An 18,518-nucleotide genomic window follows, 5' to 3' on the forward strand; every position below is an offset into this window, starting at 1 on the left:
GTGGGGTGTTATTATGTGATGAACAAAGCAGTTTCTCAGGAAGGAAAGGGTGTTAATGAGGGTTGCCAAGGCAGCGCCATAGAATTCAGGAAAAGAACCACAGCCTCAGTAAGACACCCATTAAAACATACATGCCAAACTGACCAGCCCACATGTTCAGAGGCAAGAGAGAGACCAATTAGATCGTTATATTATTTATAAGAAAATGTGCATGTGCAAAAGTAGAGGATGCTTGTGTCACGGCGGGGCAGGAAAGGAAGAGGAGACAAGGATCTAATGTGCAGCTTTACTGTAATTAACAAAAATAACAAAGAATATAACTAGAACGGATACAGAGAAGAAGGCAAATGCAACAGCTTTACAAACAAGTGTAATATTAACACTCAACCAGAAAGTGAGAAAACGACATTAAATACAAAGGTAAACGAGGAACTCAACAAGACACAGGTGATGATAATAATTACTATTGAAACAAACTAGCATAGGAGACCAAGGTAATTAAAGACAGGAAATAATGATAACATATAAACTAAACATCCCAGACAGCAACATAGTGTCGGCCCAGATCCGGCCCACATCCGGTACACGTGGATACACAACGTACGAGATGTGGGCTGACACTATGTTGCTGTCTGGGATGCGTTTAAATCCATTTTTTGGCTTAGGCTGCATCCGAAATCACATACTTCCCCACTATTTAGTAGGTGAAAACAGTATGTGACAAAATAAGTATGTCCGAATTCACAGTACTCATTAAAGAGTAGGCAAAAAGTGTGCATTCGACGGACACTTTACTATCTCATGAGGATTTATGAAGTGAAGTGACGCAACTGACGCTGGTAGGTCACATAACAATTTGGCGTATGTAGTACGTCTGGATTACATTCATACTACACACATTCACACTATATAGAACATACATTTTAGCGCTAATCAAAAAAGTAAGGACTCATTCAAAATACCTACTCAATTTCAGACTGCCATACACTCGCAATCTTCCCTAAGCACTTCCCCTCTGGGAATGCCCGCCACCATTTTGAAACGCGTTCAACTCCGTCAAGTGGATGAGGGAAGTTTATTTGGACAGACCCTCGACCCCTCGGCTTTGACAGAGGGAGTGAGTCTACTCATATGTACACTTTAGGCAGATCCATAGACCACAATGCAACATGATTGTGACGTCAAAACGGCAAGTTGCAGCGCTCTCACAAGTTAATTGACGCACAAGTGGTCAAGGGCTTATGGTGTGTTCACACCGAACACGAATTTAATTATTTGCGCGAGTAGATTGCATACAAAGTCAATGCAAAGACGCGAATAGGCGCATTATTCGCGCCGGGCGTTGCGAATGACGCGAATTGGGCGACGCGTTTGCCGCGAATGTCTTCCGCGCAAGTTGAAAAATTTGAACTCGCGCGAATGTTCAAGAGTCTAACTAGGCGCGATAGACGCGTATTTGACGCTCTATTCGCGTACGGTGTGAGCACACCATTAGAGCGTTCCAGTAGTGGGCACTCTTGCAACATTAGCAATGACGTGCATCTGAGGGCATAAAAAAAGTGGACTTAATGCCCCGATATACTTCAAGCGAAATAGAAGAACGAACTGATGTGACGTCATTTTGAACAAAATCAGCCCAAAACGAACTTCGTTTGGAGTTTGTTTTGGGAGTTGTTTTGTCCGTGGCGATTATGTAATAGGTAGATGTGGGTTGAACACACATGAACACATAACTGTTTATAGTAGAACATGAAGGTGTACTTCTGATGAAACGAGACATGGACACTGTTTTTCATGTTTAATGCGGTAAAGCTGCTTGATTTTAAGTGCTATATAAATAAACTAGTGCTGTCAAACGATTAAAATATTTAATCGCGATTAATCGCATTAATGTCATAGTTAACTCGCGATTAATCGCAATTAATCACACATTTTTATCTTTTCTAAATGTCTCTTGATTCATTTTTGTCCCATTATTTTTTCTAATTTTAATGCTCTTATCAACATGGAAAAGTGGATCGGCTTGCTTTGTGCAAATGTTTTTTATTGAAAACAACATTGGCAAATACTGTGTTCAATTTCACACTAACATTCTCACTTGGAGCAAATAATCTCTCACACAATGTAACACTGTCCATCAATAAACGGGTGAAAGAAATACTGACGAGGTCCTGATATTGACGAGGGGGCGGAGAATTCGCATCAGCTGTGTGTGTGTGTGTGTGTGTGTGTGTGTGTGTGTGCTTGGCCATAATCAAGTGGTGTTTCAGACTGGACGTGCTGCAATGACGATAGCTCAGTTCACAGCAACAAAACACACAGATCACTTTGGTCTTGTCAATGGAACCATTTGGCAACTTTTTATAAGTAAACTTTCCATTCAGAATCTTATTGGCATCCATTTCAGCGTCTCGCGCTCGTCATCCACTCAAAACGTAACGTTAACCAACTATTTGGCCAGATCGCAAGCCCAAACAAGTGTGTGCGGCGTCGTGCCTGTTGTTTTGTTTCCGGTCTAGCTAGATCCGCTTGCGCTTTGGTCGACGAAGCAACAAAACGTCCTCGCGCGGCACAAGCCATTGAAATGAATGGGTTTTATCATAGCGCAGCGCCGCGCATGTCGCGTCCTGTTGCAAAAGCATGTGAAAAAAACGACAAAGTTTACTAGGCCAAAAAGACCGTTAATCGCGCGATAAAAAATGTACGCCGTTAAAATGGGTTTGCGTTAACGCCGTTAATAACGCGTTTAAATGACAGCCCTAAAATAAACAAATATGAGTGCCGAATTGCAGAGCCTTTGCAAACATATCCACGTTGCTATGATGAACAGATGCTTTTCTTATGCTTTATTAACCCTCTGGGGACCAGAGTGTTTTTGGGGCCCTTTGGATGTTTTGACATGCTCTGACATTTGTGCTTTTTTCAGTTGCTTATAAACATATTAATGGCACAGGTGAAATTAAACTCTATTTAGCACAAACAGGTCTACCATAATGTGTGAGCAACATGTATGTACATGTTTGTATTTTTGAGAGAATATTGTTTATGCGTGGTTATTGAAAAAACTAAAAAATAAAGTTTTTGAAATAAGGACACAAAAAACATACTAAATATGAGTCCACAAGACTTTTGACTAATGTACGTTGTTGCCTAGAGTTTTTGCTTCAAAATGATCTGAAAATCATCCTTCCTAATCATTCACATAAAACAATAGATTGTTTTAAATTGTGAAAAACATTTTTTTGTTTGCCAAGGCAATATGCGGATGGGCGGAACGGCCCAACCCCTATCATGAATAATTAAGTGGTTCTCAGACAGTGACCCTGCATAATAATGAGCCTTTCATTCAGGGGTGTCACACAAGAAAGAATGTAAGGACAATATATATATATATATATATATATATATATATATATATATATATATATTGTCATTGCATTCTTTCTTGTATATATATATATAGCCTACATGTATATATATATATATATATATATATTTTGTCATTGCATTCTTTCTTGTATATATATATAACCTACATGTGTATATATATATATATATATATATATATATACACACACACACACACACACAAACACACACATATATATATATATATATACAAACAATCAAAATATAAATGAAAGCCAAAAGCACATTTTTAGTCATACCTGGAAACAAATCCTGGTCAAATGCTATATGGGCCATTCTACAGAATTGGTTCAAAGTTACAGTTGGAAACATCTTGAAAAGAAAATAGTCTTTTCCCATAAATGTCTTATAAAGTATTATTTTTTAAAGTAGACCAATACAATAAAAATAAACCAGTCGCATTTCAAAGTCGCTCGCGAAATGACCGCCAGGTGGCGCAAAGGGACATTTATCAAAACGTAAGTGGGGCTAATGTCAATTAACAACAGTAAGGATGAAATTCTACAAGTTATGGTAATTTACAAATAAGCCTACAACAAACATTTATTTTTAAACAAATATTTTTAAATATGCAACATGCACGTTTAAACAACAAACAATACAATCTGAACCAGCGCTCCTGTATTGAGACATGCAGCGCGTTTCAGTTACGATCCTGGTTCCAGTGGCCTTAATACATTCACGGCTTTTTAAAATGTCACAAAGCGTTTTGAGATGGTTTTGAATGAAATATTGAAGTTTATAATTAGGGTATTTTGGCACACCACGCCGAGTGGCTATGCATTATTCTAAAATCTGGCTTTATTCTGGCATGTTGAATTAGAGTTTGACAAACGCGGCGGCGCGTTCATTTGGATTTATTTTTCTCATAACAGCTAAAAGAACTTACTGCGTAATTGTTGGTCATACAGATAAGATATCATCTTTTAAAACTGTAAAAGGTCTACTTTTATTCATGTAGGCTAAAGTAGGCCTACACTCACACAGGCTAACGACAAAACGTTTTCTCGCTCATGTGAGAAACAAACGTTTGGGCATTTCTCAGTGAGGAAATTAATAGCCGAGCGGTAGAACTTACGGTTCATCATCAAGATGACACGGGTTCAAATCCCGATCAAACATGGTCTACTGCAAATTTTATATTTATTAATGCAGAGAGATTTGTCTAGCTCTAAAACTCTGTTACGCCATACAGTTTTTTGGTTATATTTATAAAATAAAATTACCATGCATTTCCATTTTACACTAGGAACAATAGTATCGAACACAACGACGTTGCATCTGTACCAATCGTACGAGGCTACCAATCGTAATTTCAAAAGCAGTTCTGTAAAAAAAGTAATTTTACATATATAGCCTATATATATTTTTTTTTTTTTATTAGGCCTATTATTATCATTATTATTTTGATTCCCTACAACCTAGAGTTTTTAAAAACATGGTTTTAAGTAAAGTGTGATTTGCCAGGGGGGACGGGGATTTCCTTCTGGTCTAAACATCCCTGCTTCTGCTGAATTATTTGAATCCCCACACCCCTCCCTCCACAGTAATCAATGCTATAGGCTACTTCACCAATAGACCATATCAAATATAAAATAGAGATATGCAACAAGCACGTTTAAACAACGACAAACAATAAAATCAAAACCAGCGTTTCAGTTGTTCATTAGTTCAAGTGGCCTTAATGCATGCACGGCTTTTCAAAATTTTACAAAGCGTGTTGAGATTATTTTGAATGAAATATTGAAGTTTATAATTAAGTGTTTTGGCAGACCACGCCGAGTGGCCCTATGCATTTTTCTAAAGTCGGGTTTTATTCGAACTTTTGCTAACGACAAAAACAGTTTATCTGTCGTCTCTGTCTCCGGGAACTGCGCGTCACAAAAATGAACCGAAGCCACTTCAGCTCAGTCACTATAAGAAATCGGCTCTGTCTAAAGCCTTTAAATGTCTAAATATTCTGGCTAATAAATGTTATCTGATTATGTAATCCATATGAAAACGAGAGGTACAGAGGATGTACTCAAACATGTAGCCTGTAAGCGCTTCCCAATGAGAAAATGACAAGGGTGAAAATCTCGCTCTAATTAAATGTAGCAGGCTAAATCGCCCTGAATTAAAATGTAAAAACAGATCAAATAATGTATTTGTCGAAATGTTGCGATATTGTTTCATTTAAGTTCATAATTATTCAATACATGTTATTTAATTTAGCAGCATTACCACAAAGCACCGTGGTTCGATATTTATTTGAATAAAAAAATAAAAAATAAAAAACTTAATTCACAAATTGCATGCCTGGTTGAAAGGATCCAAAGATCCATGTAGACTTTAATATTGAGTTGAACATTTTGTTCATGAAAACAAATTAACATGCGTTTTTTTCAGATTATATTTAGTTTTGCTTGGAAAAAGCTGGCCCAAACCAGTTTTATTTCATCAATTACTGAAATAATGAAATATTTAGTAATAAACTTTTATGATAGAAATATCACTAGGCTACATGTAACTAAATCATTTAATTCCTTCATTATCAACACTGTCTAGAATAGCGATTTAAGTGTGAATTGCGACTTCTCTTTGTGTTAAGTCAGCCTCAGACTCCGATAGCCTGTGGGGGGTTGGAGGGACAGTTCAGTGCTGTATCGAGCGCGCAGGACAATAGGCATAGGTGTTAATGTTCCTCTTTCATATGGAGAGCGAGGGAGACTAAATAAACTTGTTAAAAAGAGATTCAGCGCGAGAGAGGCAAAGAAAAACGCATGTTTTAATTTAATTATGTTGCTTTGGACAATTTTCGTTTTGTAGGCCTACTGTTTTAATTGTTTAATATAGCTGTCATTTCTTTGGCAATACAAATTTAAAATGTCGCAAGAATAAGATTAGCCTAGTGTTTCTTATTTTGCATCGCAAAAGAAATAAACTCTAAACCCGATGCAACCCTGTTTTAAATTAAAAAAACTGTCCCGACACTTTATTTAAACCTTGAAATGTTCGAACTTGGTTTCAAACTTAAGTAATTTTAGTGTTCTTTTACATTACACAATAATTTAGCAGACTAAAGACGAGCTTCTTCATTTTCATTTTCTGATGCAATCGGCTGACAATCTTCCTTCATCAGTTTTTGTCGTTTGTGCAGCGGCTGCGGTTCTACAGGAATGTAGCAAATTTATGTTGTAATAATAATTAAACAAAACTCTTGACTTTAAATAAGTAAACAGTTATAAACAGTTAGCTATTTAAGCATCAAGAAGGTTAAATATAAACGCTGTTGGCCAACATCAGTTAACAACATGTATGCTACATTGAGATTCGATCTCGAGTCGATTGAAGCTCCTCGAAGCTCGTGTTGTTGCGTTAAGAGCTATCGTCTGTACGTCTGTAAATGTTTTTATTGCAATGTTTTACTTTTTCATTATTTATTCAATTTCATTTCAGTAGCCTAATTTCAGTATTGTGATTATGAATTATTTTAACTATACGTTTCACTTGTTGAATTCATCTGCTACCAGCTTTCAATCGCTCTGAATCAGTGCGGTGCGGCAGCAGATTACGCATTAGAGAGAATAAACAAACACTTTTCAGAGTCTATGATTGTAGCGCCTCTTGGCGGTAAAAGGCAGCAAATACACCACACATTTTACCGCCGCGGTGGAACGGCTGATGTGGGCGTTGTCATGGCTTGCCTCAACATTTGCGTTTGAATAGCGCGCGTCCTCCGTGGGCGTGTCAGATTAACGCGTAATGAAGTGTAATGAGCTGGGGAAAAAAAATCTGACAGCACTCTCTTTTCGTACAGATTACATAAACTGAGAATATTTGTTTTTTATATAAATTACATCATTGAAAAGAAGAGAATTCAAGCTTCATAAAGAAAAATCTCTCGTGCCTGTATGACAAGTATTTGCAGAGTTAGAGTTAATTTTTCGGACGTGTTTCAGAATGGACTGCACTGACAGAGAGAAGGCAAAACTCGCATCATGTTTATTTTTCTTTATTTGACAAAAAGCACAAAACTTTGTTTTTATTGTGAGTATACAGAAAAATAATAGACAATTAACAAGATCGATTGATGTATAACACTTATATGTACGATCAAAATCAACAGAGTATTTTAAGTCTATTTTTCTGCTATGTGAAAAAAAAACGGCAAAACGCGCGGGCGCGTTTCTGGTCCCCAGAGGGTTAAAAAATGCTTTCGGTTTTCTCAATTTTGTTGTGTGCTTATTTTGCACGCAGCAAATATTTGCATATTCATCTAACCGTCGCTCTCAGTAGTGTGGGAGGAGTCAGATGTTCGATAACAGTATATCGCTGCTAGAGTATCCTTACATGCCAAACTGGCTGTTTACACAACACCGTTTTCAACTAAAACCTTTTTTTTTAAGGCGGCGTTACGGGGCCTGAAAAAGCAAAATTTTGAAAACGGGTTTCAAAGTGCAAGTTTTTGAAACCAGTTTCCGTGTAAACAACAAAAACGCGAATCTCTGAAGACGATGACGTCATGCATGCGTATTACGTGTTCAGTCTATAGTGTTTCATCGCCATCTACTGGCCTGGCAGCAGAATACAGCGTTTTTAGTCGTTTTTGCGGATCCGTGTGAATGGGAATCGTTTTGACAATGGTGTCGTCTGTATGCGGAAAACTCAACGGAAAAACTTCACCGTTTTAAGCATATCGTTGTCGTGTAAAAGTACCCTAAGTCTCTTTGATGTGGCTTGGGTCCCTCCTTTAATGTTTTTGTGTACTGTATCATTCGTCCGGTTGGAATTTGCTAAAGTTATTTTTTCCTTTTTTCACTTAGGGGTAAAACGAAGATCTTAAACCTGAGGTCTGATTTTGTTCAAAATGATGTCATAGTTTAGTATATCATGGCCTTAAAGCACGGTAAGTCGTAGATAACTGTGAGTGTGTCCTCTAAGGCTGTCACAGGTAAGGTTGCACTATTTAGTTTTGATCAGTTTCTGTTTTATGTAAATCTTGATGTTTTAAATCTTTGCTTGAGGGATCCCAACCGGAAGAATCTTCATCGGGAGAGTGTTTTCGGTACTGATGCACAGATAGATTGTCAATGAAAGAGAAATTTGAATAAGATGACAGTCAACATCAGCCAGAGGCACTCAACACACTTCATGTTCATTACATATGTATCTCGTATCTGTCCGGCGGGAGATGGGAATGTGCTCGAAGATAACATGTGATGGAGTCCATCTGTTGACGATGACATTATACAGGCGTGGTGCTTTGGACTTTAATGACTCACGATTTTTATGAATATACTTACATATGAAGCAAGCACAAATATGATCCACTGAAGTGGCAATTGTAGTCTGGCAGTGTTTCCATCACAATTTATTTTCTATAAGGTCGACAGACCAACATGAGTGGATGAAAAGCTGTGATATGTAGTGCAGCCATGAATCTCATGAATAAAATTACACCCCCAAATCACAAGAAAAGAAAAAAAAGAAAAAATAAATAAATGATTATTGCAAAAAATATTATTATTAATATTAATAAGCATAAATCCAATACTTTAAAGATGTTTACTTTAATAATAACAGTAATATGAATGATTATTATATTTAACAACTATGTTAGTCATTTTTTATATTATTTATGTATTTAATTAAATAGGTTACAAGGTCGTTTGTGACGTCAGAAACACCAGCGATTTCACACCGTGTTTTTGAGACTGTCTTTGGTTCACTGCAGTTTTAAGGAAAAAATACTCAGCAATGCTGTCGACTTATGAATTTACACATGGTTTGTTTTAAAACATATTAAAAATGCCACATACAGCACAAGCACAAACATCTTAAAGCTTTCAAATGTAGGACAACAGAGTATCAGCTCTGAACAGAAGCGTCGCAGACTTTCTTTCATGCAGTTCTTGACCGGTTTATTTGCTCAGGCATGCTGTATACGATCATCAAATCACAAATATTTGTCTCATATTTATAAAATAAGATGGCAAAGACACTCTCAGGTCAGATCTTTCATTCTGCACACAGAGAGCCAGCAGAGACTGCGAACCGTAAGACCAAAGGCTTTAGATTGCATGAATTCAAAGAAAGCAACAGCAACATCAAGTGAGAAATAAAAGAGCAGCGCTTCAAAGCACATCAGCAAAACAAGTGGAACACTTATTTATTTATTTTTAAGAGTGTGGGTGGGGAGATTTGTGCAGTGATATCATGTATTAGTTATTTTTACAGCACACTGGAACTGGGTGCACTGGATCATATAACACAGCGTATGATAAGATATGAGATACTCTTCATATTGGATAGGATCATAGGACAACATCAGTCCTGCGTCTGCAATATAATATTCATCACAGTGTTGTTTATGGATGATTGGGTCATATGCGGGCACCTCTACCATTCTCCCAGAAGCACATGGGTGCTACATTTGTCAAACACTGAGTCCGAAGCACCAAAATCATGACATTTCATAACACAACATAGCTCAAAACTGGCTGTCATTCGGGTTATACATGTTTTCTTTGACCAAAACACCAGAATATTCTCTCATTTTAGTTATTTCAACATCCCTGCTTTCAAAACTAATAATATGGTAAACATTTTTGTACATACAGTAATGCAACCAGCTGTATACTGCACTGTATATTCTGCTGAATTAGAGGCTTTCCTGAAAGTACATTTATTTAACAGTACACTATAAGTAATTTGCCACATTTAACGTTGCTTTTACTGTAAAATATTGCAAGAATGTTGAAAACAAACCATATTGCACTGCTGAATGGCAATGGCTGGGAACTTTCATACTTTTTTTCTCCCCAGTCAATGCAATAGTTTTACATGGAGACAATGACCAATGTTTGACATTGCATTCTATATACACTGAATTGCATATTATACACATCACTCATAAGACCCTGATGAAAAGCGAAGTGGTTGCTATCTTTATAATGGGATTTTTTCAAATAAATTAGCAACATTTTAGAATATAAGAATGATAATTAATTAAAAAACCCTTTTAGAAGAAAAAAAAAAGCCAACAGCAAAATAAATCAACAAGTAGAGCACCATTATTCTGATCAGTGTTCTTGTTTATATGCAGCTGACATTGGAGAAAATAAGCTTAGAAATTAAATTAGCAGTTCACTCTTAAATCTGATAATACCTTGCAATCTCTTTTCATATTTGAAATCTTATACAATTATTTCTATTGACTGCAATAAGCTATGCAAGTCATAAAATAGCTTATAGATTAATAAGAACGCTTGAAAATACCATTCATCCATCCATCCATCCATCCATCCATCCATCCATCCATCCATCCAATTTGACACTTGTAAAAAAAGTATGTCACTGAACTATATAAGCGTTATTGAGTTATTTGTGGAGCGCCATTAATACGGAGATTTAGAGAACAAAATAAAACATGTCTTACAGCACATTTCTAAAGCACTGATGTAAAACGCTCAATGGTCGCCTATAAAAGAGCGGTCGTGATCTCCATCAGAACAGAAGGCAGAGATGAGAGAAATGAAGGAGTACAGAAACCTCTGTGGCTCAGGCTGTGTTTACTCTCATTAGTCAATCTAATCACCTCCAGGTTTTTAATCAGACACTGTGCAATTTAAGCGGCTGCCTTCATCTTAATAAATGCGTGTCCCTCATTATTAATCTCTGGAATTACACGCGTGACCTCATAAAGCGGTTCTGGAGTGATGTTTGACCTGCGGTTCGATGGAGACTGGAGCTTTTCAAGAGACACACTTCCACACAGTATCAGTGGCTAAAATATCTGTTTTATTATATGCTTCTGCACTATTGCTCCCAAAAGAAGCTTCTTAAATTACATAGAGAATGAGTCAAAAATTGCCATTTAACCACCTTTGTGTCTTTACATGCCAATCAAAAATAGAAACTCAAACCGTCACGTTTAAAGCAAACATTAAAGGCAATTAAAGCGAAAACCTGACGACGAGAGAGACTTGTGGACAGAAGTGACACAAAAGATTCTCTAAGACTCTAAAAGCTGTTTTGTTATTTTGTCCCCATTGGCTCCTCGCCTCAGATTGGAGATGATAACTGAGCATATAATACTGTGGCTCTCGCATTCATTAAACTATTAAAGGAGCGGAAATTGAAATGGCAGCCTTTTGTGGAAGATCTCATATTGTGCACGGCTCTGCCGATTGTGAACGCTGCTGTGTGAGTTTAGACCTCTTTTCATCGGTTTAATGTGCAGATGGCATGCCAATTTCTTTGTTCCTGGCATTCAGATCTCAACTTGACCTTATCAGATGGTGCCAAAACAGGAAAACGGGACAAAAACGGAGGAATTTATGATATAGAGAATGACTGCAGGATATCATTTGGGACACTAACAATTGAGTGTGTGCTTTTATTGAATAACACTTTTATGGCCCTGTGGAATCCGTTTTATTTTTTTGTTTTATTTCTTTTTTTTTATTGGAAGGGATCCATTCCAGAATGGATTTTTAATGGTTAAGAATAATTTTAGTAATCAAAAAGCATGTCTAAATAAATAAAATAAATAATGAAATTTATACAATTTAACATCTATTTATTCAAAGTTAAAAAAATAAAACATCTTTAGGGCCCTATGATCCCCCCAACACCCACCCCTTCCCCCCAGTAGTTTTTTTCTAGATTAAATGATAGTTTTCATAATTTTATTAATAATTATTGAATTCATTTTCCCCTGTAGTCAAAATGGAACACCCCTAACCCCCCCCCCCCAAAAAAAAAAAAAAAATTATAAATGAAAATAAATAAATAAATAAAAATAAATAAATAAATAAATAAATAAATAAATAAAATAAAATAAAATAAAATAAATAACAGCCTTTTTGAATGTCTCTGAAGAAGCAGATTTCTTGCTCACTGAGTGTTATAGTGATTGCAGAAGGGAACATTGGTCAAAACTAGCCAGACAAACCCTGATGTGATGGGAGACACAGTTCTCTGAGTGGAACTGAAATAATGCAATGTGCAGCTGCTCAATTAGCTGTACTAGAACAATCACTACACAAATCTGTTACTTTGTAATGTCTGTAGTCGTGCTGAAGACAGGGCTGGTTCCCAGCATGCATCACAGCATTAATAATTCATGCACATTATGGCTTACTGTTTTACTGTGTTAGTTGCATTGGTGTTGTTGCTCTTTTTAGTCTTGAGTTATGCCATGTTATGTTCATATTTTTGCCTTGGTGGCCTATTTATACCCTATAGATAAAATGATGGTAATAAATTGTGATTGAAATAATAAAAGAGCGAGCCGTGGCAGATCGTTTCGGTAACAATTTCTATGATAATGAATTATAGCTCCAAGTATTACTATTTTATAAATACATTTATAAAGACTCAGTAAGACCGATACTGCATTATAAGAACAGTTATAGTTACATTTATATTATTTTTTTATAATTACTTATATGCATTTGCTTTTCAATGTGCATGCTCATACACTAATTTATAACTAAGTATTAATATAATCAGTCTTATGGTTCCATGAATGTATTGATGCAACCTGCATTTCTATAACGTTATTATATTATAGTTACAATGACTTTTTAGTAATTCAGAATTATTTCTGTCAAATTTATTGTTATTAATATCCGTGTTGTGTTCTTATAAATACTTATTGTGAGTGATAATAGTTACCAAAAATGCATCATTGATGGCTTTAAGTAAAGTGAAAACATAGGATGCAATTTTCATAAAGCAAATGTTTAGAAATCATGAAGATGTGCTCATTATACATTTGAAGTTGTTTACTTGTAAATGTAACTAATGAACAATAATTCCTGAAAACCCCAGAAATCATTAACACAACCAGCTGAAAAAATGTGTCTTTTTTAATGTTACATAGCAAATATTTTTTAAAGTATAATTCCAAACTGCAATATGCACATGGCTGATGAGATATAGATTTAACAAATCAATTACCATTCATGAATACAAACATTAGTCATTAAAGACACATTTGATAACTAATTGGTACAACACACAAGTGTCTCCGGAGCTATTTTATAAATTTATAAATCAGTGCACAATGGATTATGAGCATGCATATTGAAAAAGCGAATCCTAAAAAATATTATAAATGTAACAACAACCGTTCTTATAATGCAGTATAGGTCTTAATGAGCCTTAATAAATATATTTATAGAATATCAATACTTATAAATAAGTATAAATGGGGCTATAACTCATTATAAGCATGGACTTCATTGAAAGTGTCATCTTCTGTGGTGTGTTTACATCAGTCTGAGGGTCAAACCATCATTTAAACAATGATGTTCCTTATGAATTTAACTAACTCCAATGACATGCCAACGGGGCTTTTTATTTTGCACAAAAGTCCTCCACAATAACGATTCCACGTGTGTGTTTCTCTCTGTCGTCTCATTATTTTCTGCTCTCAATCAGCACATGTCCTTTTCTTCTTGTTCTTCATCTCGTTTCACTTTTCTTCCATGTCCACTCCTCCTGTTGTGCTCATCCTTCATCCGTCTCTCTGTCACCTCTTCACAGGTCTGGAAGCGTCTTCTCTCTCTATGCTAATGGCCCAGGAGGGAGCCGTCGCCGCAGTGTAATGGTTTGGACACACCTGGCTTGAACTCCAGGGAGGAAACTCAAATGACGAACACGCAAGCTGTTTCATTTGCAGCAGAGATAAAGATACTTGAAAGAATACATGCCTTCAAAAACTAAACAGAGCCGACATACGGAAGAAAAAGGTCCCTGCGTGTGAATAAATGTGCCTTCTTAATGCTTTACAAAGGAATTTGATGAAAATCAACCCGGCGTGGACTTTTTAACATAGAAAACACAACACACACAATGGGGCAAAAATGCCTCAGGCTAAAATCTAGCATGATATTTACAGTATCTTCCTGTCTATTAGTACTTTCACAGTAGTACAGTTACATGAGAAGTGTTTAGTGTGACGTCACACTAGTGTCAAGGCTCGTACACACCGGGACGAATATCGGCGCGCGTTATTCGCCAGCGTTTTTCAACGGGGTTTTTGCGTTCACACTAGGGCTGTTAGTTAAACGCGTTATTAACGGCGTTAACGCAAACCCATTTTAACGGCGTTCATTTTTTTATCGCGCGATTAACGGCCTTGTTGGCCTAGAAAACTTTGTAGTTTTTTCGCTATGCGCTATGAAACCCATTCATTTCAATGGCTTGCGCCGCGCGAGGACGTTTTGTTGCTTCGTCGACCAAAGCGCAAGCGGATCTAGCTAGACCAGAAACAAAACAACAGGCACGACGCCGCACACACTCGTTTGGGTCTGCGATCTGGCCAAATAGTTGGTTAACGTTACGCTTTGAGTGGATGACGAGCGCGAGACGCCGAAATGGATGCCAATAAGATTCTGAATGGAAAGTTTACTTTTAAAAAGTTGCCAAATGGTTCCATTGACGAGACCAAAGTGATCTGTGTGTTTTGTCGTTGTGAACTGAGCTATCATCATCGCAGCACGTCCAGTCTGAAACACCACTTGATGATGGCCAAGCACACACACACACACACACACACACACACAGCTGATGCGAATTCTCCGCCCCCTTGTCAATATTCATTATTTCTTTCACCCTTTTATTGATGGACAGTGTTACATTGTGTGAGAGATTATTTGCTCCAAGTGAGAATGTTAGTGTGAAATTGAACACAGTATGCCAATCAGTGGCGTAGCGTCTGGGCATGCAGGGTATGCACGTGCAAATGGGCCCGGGCCGATAGGGGGCCCGCCCATGGGGAACTTTTAATTAAAACGAGTTAATTCATTTTTTAAACTGTAGCCACAATAAATATATTTTTTGTATGCATGTCATGTGTAATAATTTCTTGTTTCTCCATAATGTCTAATTTCTCCGCCATTTCTTGTGTGCATTTATTATGCGTTTATTAATTTTTTTGCACCCCGCGGCTGCTGTAGAACTGTACCGTCATTTTTTACGGCATCGCCGCGTCAAATTAAAAAAAGAAAACACAGTGTGAGAGAGGTTACTAGACGCTAGCTAATTGCTCGTGGATGAATTTGCCGAAAGAAAGGCCCGGAGAATGCAACTAAATGAGTAAGTAGTTTTATGTTTTTTACATTTTGGGCCGCGGTGCCAAGATCAGTAGTTTATTATTGACATTGGCTGAGCCTTGGTTGGTTTAGACTCGTTTTTGTTCCGTTCTGGTTGTGAAAAGTTGTTGGGTAGAGTGTTTTTTATGGTATTGTTTGGTATGGTATTTTCTTGATACACTACAGTGAACGTCTAACATGACATCATGACTTTGCGTAAACATACACGCCACTTTCAAGTCAAAGGGGGTTATCTATACGCATTTTGAGCTATCCGCGTGTATGTCCACGCCGAAATTAACCGTCATCTTTTGCGTGTATGTCTACGCCGTTAAACGTCCGAGTGATTCCGCGTACGTGTACGCCGTTAAATGTCCGAGCGAAACGAAGCAAAATTCATACATCTGTGGAACAATAATATTTTTTTCCTTGGATGTTAGGGGAAGACTCATAAATGGTATTAACCCCAGTGACGGGTAGGTTTAGGGACGGGGTTGGGGTAGGTCATATATTTATATATACAGTAATATAACGTTAAGTCAACGGCGTTGATAAACACGCTGAAAAGCGATTATGCGTGTTGATAGCACGCCAAAAATGGAAATACGAATTGGCGTGTCATACATACGCCACTCTGGGGGGAGGGTTAGGGGGGCCCGTACAAATTTTTTTTGCATATGGGCCCGGGACTGACTTGCTACGCCACTGATGCCAATGTTGTTTTCAATAAAAAACTTTTGCACAAAGCAAGCCGATCCACTTTTCCATGTTGATAAGAGCATTAAAATGAGAAAAAATAATGGGACAAAAAGAAATCAAGAGACATTTAGAACAGATAAAAATGTGCGATTAATCGCGAGTTAACTATGACATTCATGTGATTAATCGCGATTAAATAATTTAATTGTTTGACCGCACTAGTTCTCACCCAAGCGATTTTCGCTGACGATGAGCCGAGTGAACATGCAAATTTATTCCCTGACATTAGATGGCGCCCATTTGCTCTGCAATACCACTCCATAACAGTTCTCTTTTATCAAGATTTGTGTAGTCGCTGTGGAACACCAACGAGACCAGCAGCTCTACATTCATCTGGCCTTGCATCTTCCTCGTCTTATTTCTTCCCGGCAGTGTAGACGCTACTTGGCGTATATCTTCTACGCTGTTACGTGTGTGTGCTCGGCAAGACCGTTTTGTGTTTGAGCGCCCCCAAGTTGTGTTTTACTGTAACTTCAGAAGCTCCAGACATTGTGAGCAAAAGCGCCAATCTCATTGGTCGGGTAGTTTTTGACGCGGTGCGTCAAACCAAAAAAACGAACCTGAGGCGTTTTTTAAAAAATGACGCTTTTATGCGTGGCGTTTTTCGCGTCGGTGTGCACACTCACATCGGCGCCCTTTGTTTAGTCACGAGGCGTTAAACGTCGGCGAATAACGCGCGCGAAATTCATCCCGGTGTGAACAGGCCTTCACACTGGCGAACTGTTCAACTGTTCAAATGAACTCATTGCCGCATTGCATGAGACTGGACAGGAGATTTACAGATCCCAGACTGAATGAGTTTGAGAAAATGGCTAAATAATAGTGCAGGGCAACAACTAATCACGATTAATCGCATCCGAAAATACAAGTTTATGTTTACATAATATGTGTGTGCATGTGTATACTTATTTTGTATATATAAATACACACATATGCATGTATATATGTTTAAGAAATATTTGCATGTATATACTGTATATATATATATTTATACATCATTTATATTATATATTTAAATATAAATATTTTATATACAGGTGAAACTCGAAAAATTTGAATATCGTGCAAAAGTTAATTTCAGTAATTCAACTTAAAAGGTGAAACTAATATATTATATAGACTCATTACATGCAAAGTGAGATATTTCAAGCCTTTATTTGTTATAATTTTGATGATTATGTCTTAGAGCTTATGAAAACCTTTTCACAATATTCTAATTTTGAATTTGTGGTTTTCATAAGCTGTAAGACATAATCATCAAAATTATAACAAATAAAGGCTTGAAATATCTCACTTTGCATGTAATGAGTCTATATAATATATTAGTTTCACCTTTTAAGTTGAATTACTGAAATAAATGAACTTTTGCACGATATTCTAATTTTTCGAGTTTCACCTGTATATAAATAACATATATATATTTTTTAAATATATACATGCATATGTGTGTATTTATACATATATAATTATACACAGTACACACACATTATATAAACACAAAATTTATTTTAGATGTGATTAAGCGCAATTAATCGTTGCCAATAATAAAAAAAGAAAGAAAAAAAAGTCTAGTATGCTCACCAAGGCTGTCTCAAACAACAGTAATACCGTGAAATATTATTACAAATTAAAATAACTGTTTTCTCTTGCAAAATATTGTAAAATGTAATTTATTCATGTGATCAAAGCTGAATTTTCAGCATCATTACTCCAGTTTTCGACCAAACATATAATGGTGAGTGAGAGCGACCGGGACGCATCAGTGAATGCTGAGATATTCTGCTAAATAAAATGATCCTGCCAGAATAATAACATACGAATTTAGCGTTTTCCAATCTTTCAGTGTGGATGAGAGACTTTTGGAAAATGCTTGAAACGGAGAGTGTTTTGAAATGAATGTGGATTCATGTATAACTGAAGTTAGGAAAGTACAAGGCTTTAGGCTCAGTGAGGTGAACAACTGAACATGATGGAGGAAACCGAATGTCTTCCTCTTCCACAGGACCAACAAATCTCTCGTTTGCACTCGTTTGAAAGAATCACAGAGAAGCCAATGTTTCATCTGTTCAGTCAACAAGGGGGAAAAAAGCAATAAATGAATCAGAAGGAGAAATTGTTGGCTATTGGAAACACTTTTCCTGGTTGAAAACTTTAATAAGATCACCACTGGAAAGAGCTCGGCCTTCACAACTCAGCGTGGAATATAAACTCGGACAATCTTATTAGTTGTTCTTTATGTATATT

At 36.8% G+C, this 18,518-nt stretch overlaps 1 protein-coding gene across 1 annotated transcript in view; it reads right to left on the reverse strand.

Annotated features, from left to right (window-relative positions):
• Window positions 1-18,518, reverse strand: part of LOC130089428 (astrotactin-2-like) — a 482,727-nt gene that overhangs the window by 146,431 nt on the left and 317,778 nt on the right. The gene's annotated exons all lie outside the window — the stretch shown is intronic.

The sequence above is a fragment of the Rhinichthys klamathensis genome, unplaced genomic scaffold (assembly GCF_029890125.1).
Source record: "Rhinichthys klamathensis goyatoka isolate OS25496 unplaced genomic scaffold, OSU_Roscu_1.1 h1tg000132l_1, whole genome shotgun sequence".
In the NCBI taxonomy this organism is placed as follows: Eukaryota; Metazoa; Chordata; class Actinopteri; order Cypriniformes; family Leuciscidae; genus Rhinichthys; species Rhinichthys klamathensis.